Raw genomic sequence first — 21,357 nt, forward strand, 5'->3', positions numbered from 1 at the left:
CATATTACTTTGGTTCCACACATTGTATATAGTTTGTTCTTGTTTTATATATTTATAGTTAAAAAAAAAAGTTCTCAAAGAAAAAGCAGTTTAAGTTCAGCCACAAGTGCGTGCTGTCATTTGTCCAGGAAAAGTGGGACGGGGGTGCGGTTGGGTGCTCCATGGTGTGGGCGTTGGGGCAGGCGTGTGGTGGAGGAAGGGGTGGGCAGTGGGGGGCCTGGCAGAGTTCACCCCGCGGCCTCATCATCGAAGTGGGCCCGCAGGGCCTCCCGGACCCGGGTGCCTTCGGGGTCCACCTGCCGACTGGGGGCAGCAGGTGGCTTCAAGTCGGCCCTGCCGGCCTCCACAGCCCAGCCCTGGTAAAAGGCCTCCCCCTTGCTCTCCACCAAATTGTGCAGGGCGCAGCAGGCACCCACGATCAGGGGGATGTTGTTGGGGCCTGCATCCAGGCGAGTCAGGAGACATCTCCAGCATCCTTTCAGGCAGCTAAATGAGCGCTCCACCACCTGGCGCGCGTGGTTCAGGCGCTCGTTGAAGCGCTCCTGGCTAGCGGAGAGATGGCCCGTGTATGGGTGCATGAGCCAGGGCCGGAGGGGGTAGGCCGCATCTGCGATGACGCAGAGGGGCATGGTGGTGTCCACCAGAGGGATCTCCCGCTGGGGGATGTAGGTCCCTGCCTCCAGCCGGTGGTACAGGCCCGAGTTCCGGAAAACCCGGGCGTCGTGGGTGCTGCCAGGCCAGCCCACATAAACGTCCTGGAAACGTCCCCGGCTGTGCTCCAAGGCCTGGAGGACCACAGAATGGTAGCCCTTGCGATTCAGGTATCGTCCTCCACTGTAATGCGGGGCGCAGATGGGGATGTTAGTCCCATCCAGAGCCCCAAAGCAGTTGGGGAAGCCCAGGGTGGCAAAGGCCGCGATGGTGGCATCTGGGTCCCCCAGCCTCACGAGCCTGTGCAGGAGCATGGCGTTGATGGCACGCACAACATACAGAGAAAGCACATGGGACAGCACCTATGAGGGGTGAGCAGGGTGTGCGTGGCCCTGCCCTCCCCTCCCCTCCTCTGCCCTGCCCTGGCCTCCCCTCCCCTCCCCTGCCCTCCTCTGCCCGGGCCCCCCTCCCCTGCCCTGCCCTCCCCCCGTGGGTTCTCTTACCTCCATGAGGACAGCCCCTACGGTGGCCTTGCGGACACCAAACTGCTGGCCCACGGATCAGTAGCTGTCGGGAGTGGCCAGCTTCCAGACAGCAATGCCGACCCGTTTCTCCACTGTGAGGGTACGCCACATGGCGGTGTCCTGGTGCCTGAGTGCGGGGGTGAGCCACTGGCACAGCTCCATAAATGTCTGCCGGCTCATTCTGAAGTTCCTGAGCCAGCAGTCGTCGTCCCACTCCCCAAGCACCAGCCGCTCCCACCAGTCGGTGCTGGTGGGGTAGCTCCACAGCTGCCGGCGTGTGAGGCGGGGGTGGGGGCAGGGTGCTGCAGGGTTGGGGGTTGAGCCCTGCTGTCCTGGGGGCAGCTTCTCCTCCGGTGTAGCAAGGAGGTGCTCAGCTGCCTCCCTCATGGCATGGAGCAGGGCAAGCCCTGCTCCTGCCGGGAGGGCTGGGTGGACCTCTGGCTGCTGCTGCTGCTGCTGCTGCTGCTGCTGCTGCTGCTGCTGCTGCTGCTGCTGGGGGTTCATGCCTGTGTTGCCTGGGGTCTGTGTGCCTATGGCTCCTCAGACCGTGTGCTGTGCAGGCTGACTGTGTCTGGGAGGGGCCCTTTAAGGGAGCGGCTAGCTGTTGCCCTGGAAGCGCTAGTCCGCCCTGTGACCCTGTCTGCAGCTGTGCCTGGCATCCCTATTTTGATGTGTGCTACTTCGGCATGTAGACGTTCCCTCGCTGCACCTATTTCGATGTTGGGCTGCGCAACATCGAAGTTGAACATCAACGTTTCCAGCCCTGGAGGACGTGTAGACGTTATTCATCGAAATAGCCTATTTCGATGTCTCTACATCGAAATAGCCTATTTCGGTGTAGGCTTCACGTGTAGACATAGCCACTAGCCCCAAGCACTAGAGAAAATGTTAGTCTTTGAAGAGCAACAGGAATGCTCTTTCTTTGCATCATGAGTGATATGAATTGAAGTGACTGATCAAGTCATTTTCATGGGATTCCCTTTATATATCGTGTTGCTTATACTAATGAAATCTTTCATATCGCTATATTTTACATGCCTTTCTGTGTGTCTTGGTTTTCCCATGTGTTCCACAGAACTGAAATTATCAATTTGTTTCTTTGATGAGTGTTTAACATGAGGTTCATATGAAAAAGCAGCAGAGCAATCCAGAGAATTTCCTGCTAAATCTGTTCTACATCCAACACTTTGGCCACACTTGGCCAAAACTTTGAAATGGCCATGCTGAGAGGAATAAAGGGATTTCAAAATGTGCAGGGTACTTTCAAAAAGCACCCATATGTAGCCGAGCTGCACACGTTCGAAAGCAGAACTTTTGAAGCACTGCAGTGGCAGTATGCTAATGAGGAGCTGAATGTTCATTTCAGCCCCTCATTGGTATTCTTCAATATGGCCATTAGCATGGCCATTTCAAGGTTTTGGCCAAATGTGGCAACAGCCTGAGTGAAAAGAAATGTTTTGCTTCCTAAAACCTTTGAACAAAAGCCTCATCCAAAATTCTGTTCTGCTTGTATCCCATTTCTCTGAATGCATTTTTTGGATTTAGCATTAACTTTTCATTTACTTGTAAATTTCTCATCCAACTGTGGTTCTGGTTTGACTGGAAATTAATCAATCACATTTAAGAAATTAGACTTTGTCTTTTGCCTAAACAAAAATGCGACTATCCCCAAGACCTGATTTCTTCATCAGAGACATGACTGTCCTCTTATGTTTTTTTTTGTAACAAAACTCCTCTTCTGTTTTGCAAACCACTGAGCTATACACTTTCAGGTGGACAGAGCACCTCACAGGCTCATGGCAGCCCTCGGTTTATTAACTTTCTCTAATGACACAGCTTGCCATTTGTTGAGCCAGCCTTATCACTGGGCAGCATGAGGAAAGGGCAGATGAATTGTCTTACTCGCTTCTGCCTCTTCAAGTGATTTGGGTAGAACAGACCGCTTTATCAACATTAGTCCTCCTATGCTGAATGAAGAATTGATGGTTGGGTGGGTACACCAGACCCACCCTCTTCTCCAGTTTCCAGCTGTGATAGCAGCAGCCTGCAATGTCTCCAGTATCATGTGTGTGACAGCTATGATTCCCTGGGTCATTTCCCCATGGCTCTCCCTAGTGCCTTCCTTACCCACAGGTACTTCCTCCTGGTATCTATTCATGCTTGTCTCTCCCAGACCTTCTTCAGCACCTTCTCTCCACAATTTTTCACATGCAGGGAGCTAGCAGAAGGGACGCCCTTTTAACAGTCTTAGCTGATACTTCACTGTCTCCAGGTGTCCTGATTAGTCTGGTTCACTTGATTCTAGAAACCTCCTAAGTCCTTATTGATTCTGTATTAGCCTTTGTTGTTTACCCTGGGAAAAAAGGACCAATTTAATCTAGGGCTAATATACTTCCCTTTTACCACTCTCCTGTAGCCATCTGGCCTGATCCTGTCACGTTGCTTAAGGCACATCTGCACCACAGGCAGTTATAGTGATGGTCACCACATTTATTAAAACAGTCCCTATAGTAGGTGCTAAAATGAAACTTCATTCCCCTACACTTGGACACAGCTCTGAGAAAATCCCTCAGTCTGAAATCATACCTTTATAGCTAAACTGCATTGCTTACTGAGTAAACAAATTCCTAATTCTTACTTCACTAACATTGCAACACAGGATCATGAATATTATCTCCTGAACTGTAAGCTACGTCTACACGTGCACCCAACTTCGAAATAGTTTATTTCGATGTTGCGACATCGAAATAGGCTATTTCGATGAATAACGTCTACACGTCCTCCAGGGCTGGCAACGTCGATGTTCAACTTCGACGTTGCTCAGCCCAACATCGAAATAGGCACAGCGAGGGAACGTCTACACGCCAAAGTAGCACACATCGAAATAAGGGAGCCAGGCACAGCTGCAGACAGGGTCACGGGGCGGACTCAACAGCAAGTCGCTCCCTTAAAGGGCCCCTCCCAGACACACTTTCATTAAACAGTGCAAGATACACAGAGCCAACAACTAGTTGCAGACCCTGTATATGCAGCACAGACCCCCAGCTGCAGCAGCAGCAGCCAGAAGCCCTGGGCTAAGGGCTGCTGCCCACGGTGACCACAGAGCCCCGCAAGGGCTGGAGAGAGAGTATCTCTCAACCCCCCAGCTGATGGCCGCCATGGAGGACCCCACTATTTCGATGTTGCGGGACGCGGATCGTCTACACGTCCCTACTTCGATGTTGAACGTCGAAGTAGGGCGCTATTCCCATCCCCTCATGGGGTTAGCGACTTCGACGTCTCGCCGCCTAACGTCGATTTCAACTTCGAAATAGCGCCCAACACGTGTAGACGTGACGGGCGCTATTTCGAAGTTACTGCCGCTACTTCGAAGTAGCGTGCACGTGTAGACGCAGAGGTAACAGAAGTTATTTTGATACAGCAGGGCTGTGTCTACACGTGCCCCAAACTTCGAAATGGCCATGCAAATGGCCATTTCGAAGCTTACTAATGAAGCGCTGAAATGCATATTCAACGCTTCATTAGCATGCGGGCGGCAGCGGCGCTTCGAAATTGATGCGCCTTGCCGCTGCGCGGCGCGTCCAGACGGGGCTCCTTTTCGAAAGGACGCCACCTTCTTCGAAGTCCCCTTATTCCCATGAGCTCATGGGAATAAGGGGACTTCGAAGTAGGCGGGGCCCTTTCGAAAAGGAGCCCCGTCTGGACGCGCCGCGCAGCGGCAAGGCGCGTCAATTTCGAAGCGCCGCTGCCGCCCGCATGCTAATGAAGCGCTGAATATGCATTTCAGCACTTCATTAGTAAACTTCGAAACGAAGTTTGGGGCACGTGTAGACACAGCCCAGAAGAGCAACATACTGGCTGTGGCCACATTTGGCCAAACCTTCGAAACGGCCATGCCAACGGCCAAATCGAAGAACACTAATGAGGTGCTCAACTCAATATTCAGTGCCTCATTTGCATGCTTCCGGCCATGACATTTTGAAAGAACTGCTTTCAAACATACGTGGCTCAGTGCTGCTACAAGGGGGTCCTTTTTGAAAGGACCCCACGCATTTCGAAATCTCCTTATTCCCCTCAGCTGACAGGAATAAGAGGATTTCGATATGTGTGCAGTCCTTTTGAAAAGGACCCTTGTGTAGCCGCACCAAGCTGAGCATATTCAAAAGCGTTGCTTTCGAACAGCTGCAGCCAGAAGTGTGTGAATGCTAATGAGGCTCTGAATATTCAATTCAGTGCTTCATTAGTATTCTTCGATTTGGCCATTTGCATGACCATTTTGAAGGTTTGGCCAAGTGTGGCCACAGCCAGTATATGGAAAGTCATCTATTTCTCTTGCATTCTCTTAGTGGAGGTAAAGCAGTAGGGAGTAAAATATTAACTGAGTAGAATTAACAGTGAACAGTATGGAAAAATGACATTTTTCTTCTTTTCTGCTACAGATCTGGCCACTGTGTTCAGGAAATTAATATGTAACTTAATCCCACCATTTCAGCTCTCTCATATAGTGACTGAAGTAGAAATTCAAAGTATTTTCCTTTTTAAAATCCAAATATAAGTTCACAGTAATAACAACGTCCAGAGAAAAATCTCCAGTTTTGTATAGAGATGGATGCTCTGGCTTTTCAGACTCATATTATCTAATTAATGATATTATGGCAAATCATAGCCACTCAAACAAATGTAGGATCAATATCTTATTATAGTCTGACCTTCGTAATATAGCCCTTCACTGTACAAGATGGGAAAAGATTAAGCATGGGTCATAGAACTGTTCCCCATAATCCAAAGTGCCTCAAGACAGCATCTCCAGTGTTAGTGGATCACATTCATCAATCATCCATTAACTTTCCTTAGATTTAGACAGGAGCTCTTATCTGCCTAAGAAGAGAGAGAAGTACTGGAACACTAAAAAATATTATCCTAACTGTGAGATATGGCTAGCACTGAAGCAACTCTGCCATTCCTCCCTTAGAGGTGGAAATGGAAAGATAAACGAACACATTCACCTTCCACAGAACAGCAAGAAAAGAATAGTTCCCTTTTTCCCTTCATATGAATAAAATGGTCTCCTGCTGATTTTTGATCCCTTTCTGATGAGATAGAGAAGAAATAAAGATCTACTGCCGGTCTCCCCATCGCTTCCTGTGCATTGGGAGGATGATGAAGAAAGGAGAAATTATGAGGTGGGGAAAAGAAAAGAAAATACAGTATAATTTAAATAGTTATCCTGAGAGAATTCCTTCTCCTTTTTTTTAATATTTATGTTGCTGCTTCTCATGTTTTTCAGCATTCACAGATTATACATGTCCAAGCATTCCTATTTCCTTCAGGGAAGACTTCAAGCAGCAATGGAATAGGATGATTTCTTCCACAGGCATAGAAGAAATAGATGTAGATATCAACATATAGGCTACGTCTACACTAGCACGCAACGTTGAAGTAGCCTATTTTGAAGTAAGAACATCAAAATAGGCTAATTCGACACATATCATCTACACATCCTCCTGGGTTGGTGCCATCGATGTTCAACATCGAAGTAGTGATGGGGAATGTCGAAAGGAGCTGCCCTGGAAGGAAATGCAGAGCATCCACACACACAAGCGCTCCCCATCAAAATAAGGGGCCAGCAAAGCCTGCAGATGGGGTCACAGGCTGCACTAGCCCTTCTGGGGCAACAGCAAGCCGCTCCTTTAAAGGGCCCCTCCCAGAGACACTCGGCCTGCACAGCACGAGGTCCGCAGAGCCAACAAGTAGTTGCAGACCCCGTGCAGACAGCGTGTACCCCCAGCTGCAGCCAGAAGCCCTGGGCTAAGGGCTGCTGTACATGGCGACCACAGAGCCCTGCAGGAGCTGGACAGAGAGTCTCTCAACCCCTCAGTTGATGGCTGCCATGGAGGACCCCACTATTTTGATGTAGCAGGATGCGGATCGTCTATACATGCCCAACTTTGACATTGAATGTCGAAGTAGGGTGCTATTCCCATCTTCAGATAGGAATAGCAATTTTGACATCTCGCTGCCTAACATCGATTTCAACATCGAAATAGCGCACGGTGCGTGTAGATGCGAAGCGTCCTATTTCAACATTGTGCCAGCTACTTCGAAGTAGCCAGCTCGTGTAGACGCACCCATAATAACACAAATGTCATATGGATCCCAAACATCAAGTGATGATTTATTTTTCCTCATTTTTATCCAAATCAGTTCATGTTGTATTCGCCTGATGAGTAAAACTGTTGACTTTCAAGAGGAAAAGTGTAATGTCTTGGCCTATAAGTGTGCAAGACAGTTAGCCAAAAATAACATAATAGAACATTTGACATAACGAAGGTTTTTTTTTTCATACACATATATAAACATATCCATAACTTAATTTTTTGTGTAAATAATTTATAAGAATAAAGAGGCTGTGTCTACACTACAGCAATCTTTTGAAAGAAGGTCTTCTGGAAGATTTCTACTGAAAAAAATTCATTCAGAAGTGTGGATCTGCACACAAAAAAGTGGATCAAAAATCAGTCTGCTCTTTTGATAGAGTGTCCATACAGGCCCCACTCTTTTGAAAAGAACAGGCCAGGTACTGAAAAATCCAGCACCATGAAAAAAGGGCCCATGGAGTGTCTACACATGCTTTTTTCAGAAAGAAATTTTTGAAAGAACGCACTCTTCCTGATCCTGGAGTGGAAGAGGACTTTCACAAGAAAAGCCGCATTCTTTCAATTTCACATAGAAAGAGCACATTTTGTGCATAGATGCTCTGCGTGTTCTTTCAAAAACGGGCCAAATTTCATGAAAGAACTTATTAGTGTAGACACAGTCAGAGTGAGATAACATTTGTTAAATCTGATGCAAAGCTAAATTAAGACCTGCTGACTAGATTTGAAATAATGAGTTTAGCTCACACGATCACTATCTCCTTTAAAGATATCACCAATTCAAATCGTTTTCAGATGTAACTGCCTGTCATCTGTGGAAGGCTATTCCCCATACTGAACATTCATCACACATCAAACAAGCAAATGTTCTAGGAAAAAGGCAAAATTGTTTCTTGGATTACTACAATGAAGTACAAGTTAATAGTCACATTTTATTTCAATACAAGATGATGGTAGTTTATAATTCACAATCAAGTTCCCGTAAGTTTTCTGTGGGCTGTGCAATTCACGATCATGATGGAAAGGAAAAAATGCTTTTCAGATTAGGATCATCTTTTAGAATTAAAGGTGGTTGGTAAAAGTAACACCATAAAATATACATGTTAATGTATGTAATACTGTTATATTGTTTAATTTTCAAATCAATTTGGGTAAAATCATAATTTTGGAAAATTCCCTGCATTCTTTTGTTGGAGACCTGAGTGTTTTTATCTTTTATACTGCTCATCTTCAAAATCAGGTATTTAAGATGCACCAGAGGTAAGTACTTCCCAAGCAAGAGGGTAAAGTATTGTAGGGAAGGATTACAGACCAAAACTCATGAACATGGAACTCAAACACATTTATAAGGGAAAGCAGAAATCCTACAGTCAGCAAGGAAAACTATCTCTTGAGGGTCAGAAACACTGGGGCACAGTGAACTTTTAAAAGCCAAAACATTTATTTGAAGAAGCATGGTAAGACAATTTGGGGCTGACAAAAAGTTGGGAGATATTTCCTATATGGAGGAGAACCAAAATATCCATGGAACAAGATTTGTATGACTTGAAAATGGGAGGAATAGAAAAGGGATGTAATTTAATATTTCAAAGTGCACTTAGGGACTAAAAACAAGTTTTATTTTACTTTATATTTATTTATCTTTTTATTTTATCTATTTATTTCAAAAAGCTGTGGATTAATTAGTTGGAGGTGACAAAGAGAAAGACCTAAGTGTATTGGCTAATCACAAGGTGACAGTAAGCTGCCCATGTGATATGGTTTTATAAGAAAGCTAAATCAATCCTAGAATGCATCAGTCATTATATTTTCAGTGGCAGTAGGAAAATGTATTACCATCATGCAAGGCATTATTGTATATCTGGAATATAGTGTATAAGTCTGCTGTCTGATATTTAAAAAGATTAATTCAAACTAGAACAGGAGCAGATAATGGCTTCTAGGAAGGTGAGACAAATTAGAGCCAGTCTTATGGGACAATATTTAAGGAAAGTGGCTTCTTTAGCTTAATAAAACAAAGTCTGAGGGAGATCACATTGCCTTTTATATAAGTGGGACAAATAGCAACAAAGAAAGTAGTTATTTTAATTGAGGGCCAATATTGACATAAGAACACATTGATATAAATAGCCCATTTTCAACTTTAGTTTGAAATTAAAGGAAGGTTTCTAACCATCAGAGGAATGAAGTTTTGTAGCAGCCTTCAAAGCAGAGACAAAAAAAAACAAAACAAAACATAACTTGTTTGAAGAATATGTTTGATAAATTTATGGATGCAATGATATGATGAGGTTGCTTATGAAGGCAGAAGGGATAATGCCCAAGAGCAAATGCTAGTGGTAAATGTTTTAAATGGCCAAAGATGGAGTACTGCATCTATGAATTACAAAAGAGAATTTTACACGGCTGTCTAGCTGGTGGGCCTTGCACACATGCTCAGACTGATCACCATGTTTGGGGTTAGAAAGAATTTTCCCAGGGTAAGATTAGTTGGGACCCTGGTAGGGTGCACCCTTCTCAGTAAGTTGGAGGAAGGGTTACTTGCTGGTTTGAAATGTAGTTAGTAGTGGGGTCTCCTTGGCTATGTCTACACAAGAGGTTTTTCCTAGCAAAACTGGGCTTTTGTCAGGAAAACACCATGGAGCATCTACACACAAAATGCACTTTCTTGAATGTTTGTTGACAAAACCCGACACATCCACCAGCAGCGTTGTACCTCTCCTCATTCAGCTATAACAAATCTCTCAACAATATCCTCTTGACAAAACAGCTGCGTAGATTCTCCAGGACCCTTTTGTTGACAGACAGTGCTTGCAGTTCACTGGGCAGCCTTATTTGCGGAGCTTCCAGTCAGCCATTTTGTGGAGAGAGAGCTGGGCAGGCTGGATGCTCTCTGTTGACAGAGCAGATCGCTCTTTTGATTTGCTTTTATGTGTAGAAGTAATCTGTCAATAGAAGTTTTGCCAGGAAATCCCTTCCAACGGTGACTTCTTGTGTAGAGTATCAGAGAGGTAGCTGTGTTAGTCTGTTGTGTCGAGAACAAAAAGAAGTCCTGCGGCACCTTATAGACTAACAGATATTTTGGAGCATAAGCTTTTGTGGGCAAAGACCTTTTTGTTCTTGTGTAGACTTAGCCTATGAGATTAGATTTACTTTCATGCCAGTATGAGACATTGCTTCCCTCTGTATTTGTGTAGGGGACAAACATGTTCTTCAAGGCAGCTCCTGAATTCCTTTTCATTCAGAGACATGCTGCTGAATCTAGACCCACTGATACCTTATGGCTAGGCCACCAGAACATCTTGAAGAAATATGCTATTGTCCTAAATATTGCCATTGGCCCACATATGTATGACACTAGCATACCAATATTTACTTTTGAAAATGCAATTCAAAGATGTTACTCATGCACATCAGGGCACCAAAGAAAGACTTACAATGGGGAAATTGAAAAGACACATTCTTACAAATGTAATCAGCTTTCCTTTGGTGGCTCTTTTCATGTTATTTTACTCAGTAAGAATTTGGAATGTTTATCCATTTTTGTAGACTGGCTCATCCAAATGTTTTTGTAACTTCATGAATATGTCAAAGGTCCTCTGCGGGAATTCTGTGGGAAATATGCAGAATGACCTGCACATAAGGAACAAGGAAAACAACACAGCATGAGATAGTGTGGAAATTAAAATGAAATATTAAATTCCGTACAAAAGCTTTAGAAATCCTTGCAATAGGTGGTCTGGGCTAGTCAAGCTGCTGTATTTTTATGGTGGATTCTAGTTTATAGTTAATTTTCATTTCAGGATTGTGAAATTAATGCATTGTAAATGCTGATAAACCAAGTCTGACAAAAGGAAAACTATCATGCATGGCTTTTCTTTTTTCTGATTTTTCTCATTTTAATTCTGTGGACTTATCAAAGAAAATTTTTCCCTTCACATGTCTCTGCAAGCCGACACCTTCCACAACATGCAATGAAAAAAATGTTGTAGGAGTATGAAGTGGAATCTCCAAAGTTATTAAGTGGTTAACTAACAAAATCGTCACCAGTTGTTGTCCTTTAACAATAAACAAAGCATTGCAGATTCTGAGATATCCACTACTTGCCTTAGTTCTCCCAGTACTAACAAAATTCACATTACAGGGCTTGACCTGCGAGATACTAAAAACATGTAACACTTAGCATTAGATTCCACTTTCCTAGGTTAGTATACACTTATCCTTTTCCATAAGGCTACATGGTGTCTGAACACTGGCAAGTTATGGTGTTAATTGAAGGCAAAAAGCTTTACAAAAAAAATCAATCACCAGCAACTAAAATAAATAAGATGAGAGGGGTAAGTCTCTGGTAGCCCGTAAGACCACTGGAAAAATATTTAACCATTGATAAATTAAAATGCAAGTGGATTGATTTGCAGAACTTCTGGGTATCCATGACTCCCAATGAAATCAATAGGAGGTGAAGGCCTTTAGCCTTAGTCCTGTCATTGCTGGAAGAGGCTCTGCAGAGAGTTCCTTTCCACAGCTCAGCATTCCTGTGGTGTTGAGACCCAGATTCCTGTTTTTTCATTCCCTTTTATGACTTCCTTATCCCCACAAATCTGTTCAGACAAATGTGAAGAATGATCCACTGGAGACAAAGAGATTTTGTATTGATTTGTTCCTCTACACTTGTTCTTGCACAGGAGGGGTATGTATAGGCCATTATTCATGACAGGCCTTGGTCTAGCTAAATCACTAGTTTTATCACTGGAGGAAAACAAACATCCATAGATGCATTAGTGACACCAGTTTCTCTATCTATATTCATTATTCTGCACATACAATGGATATATATTTCTTCACAAGACATTCAGTTTTCAAGAGATATTTTTCTCATTTGTTTCAGTTCTCAGTTTATGGAGTTTGTAATGAAAGTGGAAACTGATACAAGAAACAAACTCATTTGTTTAAATTCATTCTATCAACAGACCATGAATTACTGTCACATTATATACTCAGTATTGTAAAAATACTTCCAATCACATGATAAGTGTATTGTCTGCTGTGGTGGATTGTAACTTTGAACTAGGGTGAACACAGCTGAGATTGCTCCAGAATTAGTACGTAAAGGTGAAAATAAATGTGTCAGTAAAGAGCCAATTCAGAACAAAACTGGATCAGCTTATTTGTTTCTTTTAAACAAATGGGTACAATGTGCATAACTTGTCTGTGAGCCAGATGTTGGCATGCATTTTTTTTTTTTGATGAAGAGTGCATCAAAGTCACTATATCTGAAAAAGATAAGGGCATCATGGGTTAGCTTTTCAACATTAACTACTGATTTTAGGTCCCTCCATTTGGGGAGAAGGGTGTCCAACTTGAGACACAGTAACAGGACCTCACTTTCAGAACATGCACATTCTTTGAAAATCAGGTTGCTGAAAATTGTCTCAAATTGAGCATCCAAACTTTGAGCCACCAAGAATCTATTTGTTACTTTGAAATCTTTGCCTGCTTATGTGTTTACGGAATGTCCTCAGAGGGGGATCTTGGATAAAAAAGAATTCATGAGTGCCATGTATTTTAATATGTTCATAAAATAAATGTTTCCTGTTTTAGGAGCAGTTCCCAGAAGCTCTTTATGCACATAGCTTCTTTAAACTTCAGTGGAAGTTTCATACCAGAAGCACTTGCAAGACAGATTGTTGTGATCTGGACAACATTACTGCATAATTAGGAATATGTAAAAGGAACAGCAATATTAATATCTATTCTTCAATAGCTGTGTCTACACTAGCATGGTTTTTTAAAAGGAAAATTGAAGAGGGGCATTTTCGAAAGAGCATGCAAAGTGTCTGCACACAAAATGTGCCCTTTCAAAAGGAAATGGAAGAACATGGTACCATGTGTTCCCCCAATCGCAAGGCAGGAAGAGCGCCCCCTTTCGAAAGCGTCTTTTGAAAGAACACGTGTAGATGCTCCAGGGGATGCGCAAAGAGCAGAGGGAGATTCCGTGGCCGGTGGCATCCGTGCTCTATGCTCCCTGCATCCATCAGTGTTTAGAGATTCAGGGACCCAGAAACCTCATGGCAGGAAGCTGAGAGCATGCTAGCAGCAAAGGCCTGAGCTGCTTGGATCATGCCCTCATGGCCACCCACAGAATGCTGATAAAAAGCAATGGTCAGTAGCCAGATGCCTAAGAGTCCCCCTCAGAGACCACACAGGGCTCACTGGGGCCTCTATAGGCCCCAGAAATTGGTCCCCTCCTGGACAGAGCCAGAACTCAGGGACCTCCTGGGCTTCTGTGCAGAGAAGGGGGTCCTCTGGGAGAATGGAGGGGCAAGTGCCACAATGCGGCCACCTTGTCTCAGCTCACCACCTGGGCTTGCTGCCTCAGTGCATGCAGGGCGAGGATGTTGGGGAGGAGCCCTTTAAGGGAGCGGCTGGCTGCAGCCCCAGAAGTGCTTGGCAGCCATTTGACCCCCATCTGCAGCGTTTCCCAGCCCATTCTTTCAAAAGGGCACCTGTGACTGTGTGGATGCTCCCTTTAGAAAGAACAGGCTGGTCTTTCGAAAGGGCAGATTGAAAGGGCAATCCACCTTTTGTGTGTGTATGCACTCTTTTGAAAGATGTTCTTCTGAAGGATAGCTTTGCCTTTCAAAAGTGTGCCGTAGTGTAGATGTAGCTAATATGAATATTGAACAGTAATTTAGTAAGATGGCATGGTATGTTTTGAGATACCTGCCTACAATGAGTAACTCATAAATATTTCATAGGAGTCTTAAGCATTAGTCTTTACAAATTTTGCTGCCCTCTCTAAATAAGGGGAGGGGAATTATTTATTTTTATTTATATTTTTGTTTTTATTTTTATTATTATTTTTATTTTAAATAAAATATAATGTTCCAAACTGAGAATATACACAACTCAAATGGGTCCTCTTCATGTATCCATGTCAGCTGAACCCTATTTCATACTCTTCTTAATTCTAAGATTTAAAAATGAGCATAGATCACTTTTTTCTCCATTAAGAAAGTTTCACTAGCATAAGTAGAAGCTGTCACAAGAAAAGAATGACCCTGTTTCTTTGCTTATGGGAAACCATTTAATAACTCAGTTTGGGCTCATGATCCTTATGAGTTATGTGCCCTTCACACTCAGGATAAAAATCATAACACTCACCCCTTAACAGTGAGGTTTATTAATAGTAGATTCAACTTGACATAATGGTCATTAGGGCCCTCAGGAGCTGTACTATAAAATGTCAGCAGTTGCTGTCAGAGAGTTAAAGGCTTTGTTTCCTACAGGCCATAATATCCACATCCTATTTTCTGTTGTGTTATCAGAGTTGTGTTATACACACACACACACACACACACACACACACACTGATATAAATCTCCATTTTATCAAATGAAAAATGAATTAATACAAAGATTAATAATGTTAAAATAATATATAAGGGATTAATGTGACACCACAAAACAACATGTTGGATGTTTAAGTGCTTACTACTCAGTTTATTTCAATGCCTAGGAAACAATAAAAATAGAAGTATATCAATAAAATGCTGTAATACACACACACACACACACACACACACTCTTTAGAGGGTCATTTGTGCTAGCGCTCATGTTCTCAGAGGTTTACAAAGAGATATGCTTTTGGCTATCAATTTTGCAATCCCACTGAACTGTTGTTACATCACTACTGTTCACAAAATAGAGTAGTCAGCTGGCATCAGGTCAAAAATGTAGAGCATCTTCACATATTTTAAAGAGTTTGTCTGTTTGATCAAGAATTTCTCCTTAACCATAAGAGCAAGGACCACCATGGGTATACAGCTTCTTCTTATGATAATTTAAAGCAATTTAACAGTTTGGTCGTGCCAAGAAAATAGATGTGCCTGGAATGGGATTGCTTCTGGTATATCAACCAGAAAAGAGACAAAATTATCAAATCAAGCACAGTCCTTAACACTGACATAAATGAAACCAAGATGAGCCAGAAATATAGGATGAAACCGGAGTAGGATTGCTTCTCAGTAAACCTTACAGAAAGAAAATAAAATAGAGAAATTTGGAGTAGTTCACTTTGTTTGGCCCAGCAAAATCAATGCTTAAGTTTGAAAACTAGAAGAAAATGTTATTGGAAACCAAATTATCTATAGTCCTTTTTGTTGAATCGTAGAGTATAACAAGAGTTTATAGATATGAACAAAAATATACTTGATGGAATTCTCATTTAAAAATTTACTAAAATAAATTAAAATGGAAGAATTTTTATGATTCCTTTAGTTAAGAAATCCAAAATACAAATTAACTTCATAAAAATAACACTGTACTTTTGAAAAATGAAATCATTTAAATAAAGCATGTACTTTCTCCTTTTATTCAAAAAATAACTTAATTGAGTTAAGGACCCAAGCATCACTGGGTATATCTTCCAGTCATAAATATTGATTGAAATGCATATTATACAAATATGTTTAGTTGTATCTACACAGCCCCTCCCTTTCAGAAGGGTCAAAAATGCAAACAAAGTGCTAATTTGCATAACACGTGCCTCATTTGCATAATAGCAGCCACTTGAAGTTCCAGAAGTGCTGTTTTTGAAAAAAAAGAACAGTTGTGTAGATGGGGTTCCTTTGAAAATAAACCCTGTTTTCGAAAGATCCCTTCTTCCTATTTTGTTTCATGAAAAAGGGATCATTTGAAAACAGGGTTTGTTTTTGAAGGACCCCTGTCTACACAGCTGTTTATTTTTCTCAAAACACCACTTCTGGAAATGTGATTGCATGAGAGTATGCAAATGAGGCACAAGATTTGTAAATCTGCACTTGCATTTTCGATCCGCCGCATTTGCGTGCCGCTTCTGAATGGGAGGGGCTGTGCAGATGCAGCTTTTGTGTGCTAATGCTTAATTACAGCTCTCCTATACTGTACAGTAAGTCATAGTATAGTTTCTTACTGTGTATCATATCCCTTGTTTCATCTGGTAAGTTAAGTTAAAATTGAGCAGAGATAGCTAAAGATTTATATATTTTAATTAAATTTGAGTGCTAATTTTCAGGGATCTAAAACCACTCTGCAAAATTAGGACTAGGGCTTTGCTTTATTCTAAAAGCTCAAATGAAGTGACATTACCTAAAACCCTAAGATTATCTAAATTTGGATTTCTCATCACGGTTCTTAAAAAAATGCTTGTTAGCAAATCTTACAATTATATAGTACATCTCAGAATATGTCATCCTGGAATGCACATAGAATGCTTTTCACTTAAAAGTGCATGAACTTGCAAGTTCAGGGCGTTGAAACTCATTAAAAGTAATGAGCATGGTGCCTTTTACATACATGGGGATTGATTCTGCTTCCAGTTACACTAGTTTAAGGAGAGAAAAGTAATTCCATTAAAATCCAAGGAGCTATAGAGGTGTAATCAGACCATTTATCATATTGCAGATTGGTTGCTTTCTGTAAAAAATAAAATAAATATGGCTGTGAAATCCTTTCAAATATCAAATCCAGTCCTGTTTTTCCTAATATGTGAGAACTCCCACTGAAGTCAGCCAATATATTGGGCATAACAGAGACAGACTCACTTCCAAAGACTGGCTCAAAAAGTTAATAAGAAAATGCTATTTGTTCCTGAGCCAATTATGGCAGGTTCTGAGAAGCGAGAAATAAAAGTTATATGAGTTTGGACTTTCACCTCATTTCTCTGACATTTTGGAACCACAGTAAATACTTCTCACCTTCTTAGTGTGATTGCTTTTTGCTGTGAGTTATATAGGTGAAGTGTATTGCAGTAGTTTCATTCCCAGAGGTTGAAGGAAATATAGCATATGCTTTAGAGGGTTATCTTATCTTTATACTGGGGCTGCTAGTTGTTTACAATTGAAGACTGTTATTGCTGTGTGTCTTTGTTTATGTATAGAGCTCTGAAATCTTTTGATCATATACTATACTTAGAGCACGTATGAACAAAGGTAGGATAACCAAAAACACAAAAGAAATACACAGAAAGTGTGGCCAAATTTAGCTTGTATATTTCAGCCATGGAAGGATCCAGGACCTCTGAAAAGTAGCAAGACTGGTGTTAGATTTTTTTTCCTTGTAGTATGAGGTACAAAGCTGGTTGTGAAAATTACACCTGTGAAATGAGAGAAATCAATCTGTCTAGAGAAATTGCCATGTTTAACTGCCATGAGGCGTTACCTGATTCTGTCATGAAGGCATCTGGCCGTTTCCAAGTCAAAAACAAATCCATATTTGAAAGGAGACTGCAATAAATGCCATAACAAAACATGCATCAGAAATACTTGGTAACATGCAAAGAATCTGGAAGGCCCAGCATAAGATTAATACCAGAGCTGAAATACAGGCTGTATTATGTTAAATGTTACCTAGTTAAGAAAGAGTTTTTAGCAAAGAAAGAAAGAACAATATGTCACTAAACTTGAGAAATTATCAAAAAATTGAAAAGAAAATATTAAATAACACAGTAGATTTGAAAATCACACATTAGAAATCTAATAAATAAGTCAAAGGGGCACTTGGTTTTAGCAGTAGTAATTTCAGAAAAGTGCATAGAACAGAAGCAATAAAGAAAAAAATACAGCTACAGTACCAAGGTCACCTGAATACCCTCTTCCTGCCAGCTTCTCTTCTTCTCATTCTTATGATCTTAAGAAGTGGGTCTGTCCCATGAAAGTTCATCACCTAATAAATTATTTTGTTAGTCTTTAAAGTGCTACTGGACTGCTCTTTTCTTTCCATAGTATATAGACTAGCACGGCCATCTCTCTGTTATTATTCATTATGTTGCATTTCTATAGGATTTAGGGGCCCCAAATGAGGTTAGAGACCTATTGTGGTAGGCGCTGCACAAGCACATAGTGAGAACAACCCTACCACGTGAAGAGCTCACAATCTACAGTGAAAATGCACACAAAGACTGGCAAGGTAATCAGGAGCAGAGTAAGGAGAGGAGACTTACCCAAGATGACTGAGCACACCATTGGCAGAGCCATGAATACAACCCAGATAATCTGATTGTCAGGCCAAATCTTTGACCACTAGACCATTTACCACACACTTCATAACTACTCTGTAAGATAGAACTTCGCATATTTACTAAAGCAGGGCCTTAAACACTCTCTAAGAACGTCACTGTAAATCATCTGCGCACATCCTCATTCTGTACAATTTTTATGATGAATGCAGCCAATGAGTATTAGAGCAGATTGGTTTTACAGATGCTTTTCTGTGGTACCATGTGTCTGTTTTCACCACCATGATACACTTTGCTCAGTTTCAGATTTCAGAAGTGTATAGCTCCAGAAGCACAAGTTGGATTATTACCAGACACAGAAGTGAACACCACTTGTTCAGGAAGAGTTAACACAGACGTTGTAAAGGCCAATCAAGCTTTTCCAGTCTTTTAGGAATCTTGGAGGAGGCTAACCAACATGTGTTCCCTGTGAGCTGTGTATTTGTATGGCAGCTCAGGAGAGATTCAAATGCTGTCCACCTGATTAGCAGAGCACCCATAGCTAAACTTTTTGTTTCTACTGGTTGTACACAGTCATAAGTGCCTTGGTGCACATAAACAAATTATTCTTTACCTGGAGGGAAAAAAGTATCTGCACATGGATGGCAAAGATTAGAGGGAATATTGCACTTAATGCAGAATAGCAGTCAAAACAGCTAACAGCGGGTTAGTAGACATTAGAAAAAGGCTAGATGAGGCAAGAAAACTGTTCCATAATTCCATTGTATGCCTGACCCTTGAATACCTCTTGCATTTCTGGTCACCCATCTCAAAAAGATATATTATAAATTGATAACATAAAAAGAACAGCAACTAAAAGTATTAGGTATATGTAAAAGTTTCCATATGAGGAGTGATTAAAATGACTGGGCTTTTTCAGCTTGAAAAAATGAGGAATAAAGGACTATGTCTACACAGCAGCCTTATTTTGAAATAAGCTGTTCTGAAATAGTTATTCTGAAATTGATGCTACACACATGAGAACATAAGAACATAAGAATGGCCATACTGGGTCAGACCAAAGGTCCATCCAGCCCAGTATCCCGTCTGCCGACAGTGGCCAATGTCAGGTGCCCCAGAGAAGGAGAACAGAAGACAATGATCAAGTGATTTTTCTCCTGCCATCCATCTCCTGCCCTTGTACTGAAGGCTAGGGCACCATACTTTACCCCTGGCTAACAGCCATTTATGGACCTAACCTGCAAAAATTTATCGAGCTCTTTTGTAAACCCTAATAGAGTCCTGGCCTTCACAGCCTCCTCCGGCAAGGAGTTCCACAGGTTGACTGTGCGCTGTGTGAAGAAAAATTTCCTTTTATTAGTTTTGAACCTATTACCCATCAATTTCATTTGGTGTCCCCTAGTTCTTGTATTATGGGAAAAGGTAAATAATTTTTCTATGTTCACTTTCTCCACACCATTCATGATTTTATATACCTCTATCATATCACCCCTCAATCGCCTCTTTTCCAGACTGAAAAGTCCCAGTCTCTCTAGCCTCTCCCCATATGGGACCCGTTCCAAACCCCTAATCATCTTAGTCGCCCTTTTCTGTACCTTTTCTAATGCCAATATATCTTTTTTGAGGTGAGGAGACCACATCTGCACACAGTACTCAAGATGTGGGCATACCATAGTTTTATATAGGGGAAGTATGATATCTTTTGTCTTATTATCTATCCCTTTTTTAATAATTCCTAGCATCCTATTTGGTTTACTAACTGCCGCTGCACACTGCGTGGATGTCTTCAGAGAACTATCCACAATAACTCCAAGATCCCTTTCCTGATCTGTCGTAGCTAAATTTGACCCCATCATGTTGTACGTGTAATTTGGGTTATTTTTTCCAATGTGCATTACCTTACACTTACCCACACTAATCAAAATACACAAAAATGTATTTTGAAATAGCACTTATCTATTTTAAAATGCATAGTCTGCACACATAAGCTGTGGCTACACTACTCCTCCCTTTCAGAAGGAACATGCAAATGCAACCAATCAGAAATGCAAATGAGGCACAGGTTTAAATATCTTGCATATCTTTGCATACTTGTGCCAGATCTTGATTCCGGAAGAGTTGATTTCAAAAACCAAAACAGTTATATAGATGGGGTTCATTCAAAAGGAAAACTTTTTTTCCTGAAAACAGCACTTCCAGAACAGCAAGTTGTGGCCATTATGCAAATACAGTGCATGGTATGTAAATCAGCACCTCATTTGCATTTCCAACTGGCCACACATGCATTCCCCCTCTGAGACTAAGCATATGAGGTGTGAGGAGTTTTAGGAAAAAGGGGCTTTCAAAGACTGCGGGATCCTTTCAAAGAGGCCCCCTGTCTACGTGGGCAGTGTGCAATTCAAAAGCACTACTCTCAAATCACCACTCCCAGCATTATGCTAATGTGGCACCGCATATTCATGGCATTGCCTCATTAGCATCTGCCGAAGTGTCTCATTAGCATCCCCCTTTCAAAAGTCGGGGGCTAGTGTAGACATAGCCCAGAAGTTTCCATAGTCCCTGGTCTAGCCCAATACGCTAGCCAACACTTCAGTGAGCATGTCTCCCATGACAGCTGAGATCTGCCACACGTAAGGGTGTTGCATTATTTGGATAGCAAACCATGATCACATGCCCTTTTTTATGCACATGATATTGAAAATACTAAAGTGACTGAACTGGATGGGAAACAGTTTTCCTGTCCCATCAAAATTGTCAAGATTTTGAAAATTTTTCCCATTCCAAATCAGGATGGAAAGTTCATATCTCCACAAGAGTCACAAACTGCCCTAATATTCAGAAAAACTACTGGGGTTTGATTTAATAGAAATATTTTGTTTAAATAATTTCTCAATATTTTATTATGCTTTTACTCTTTGCTTATCCCAATTAATTGAAATTTTGAAAGAAAAAAGTCATTTTAACTGAAACTGGAAGCATTTGTTTTGAACATATCAATATGAAGGAGTTCATTTTTTTAATATTTTTTCAAG

Source organism: Carettochelys insculpta, chromosome 3, assembly GCF_033958435.1.
Source record: "Carettochelys insculpta isolate YL-2023 chromosome 3, ASM3395843v1, whole genome shotgun sequence".
NCBI lineage: Eukaryota > Metazoa > Chordata > Testudines > Carettochelyidae > Carettochelys > Carettochelys insculpta.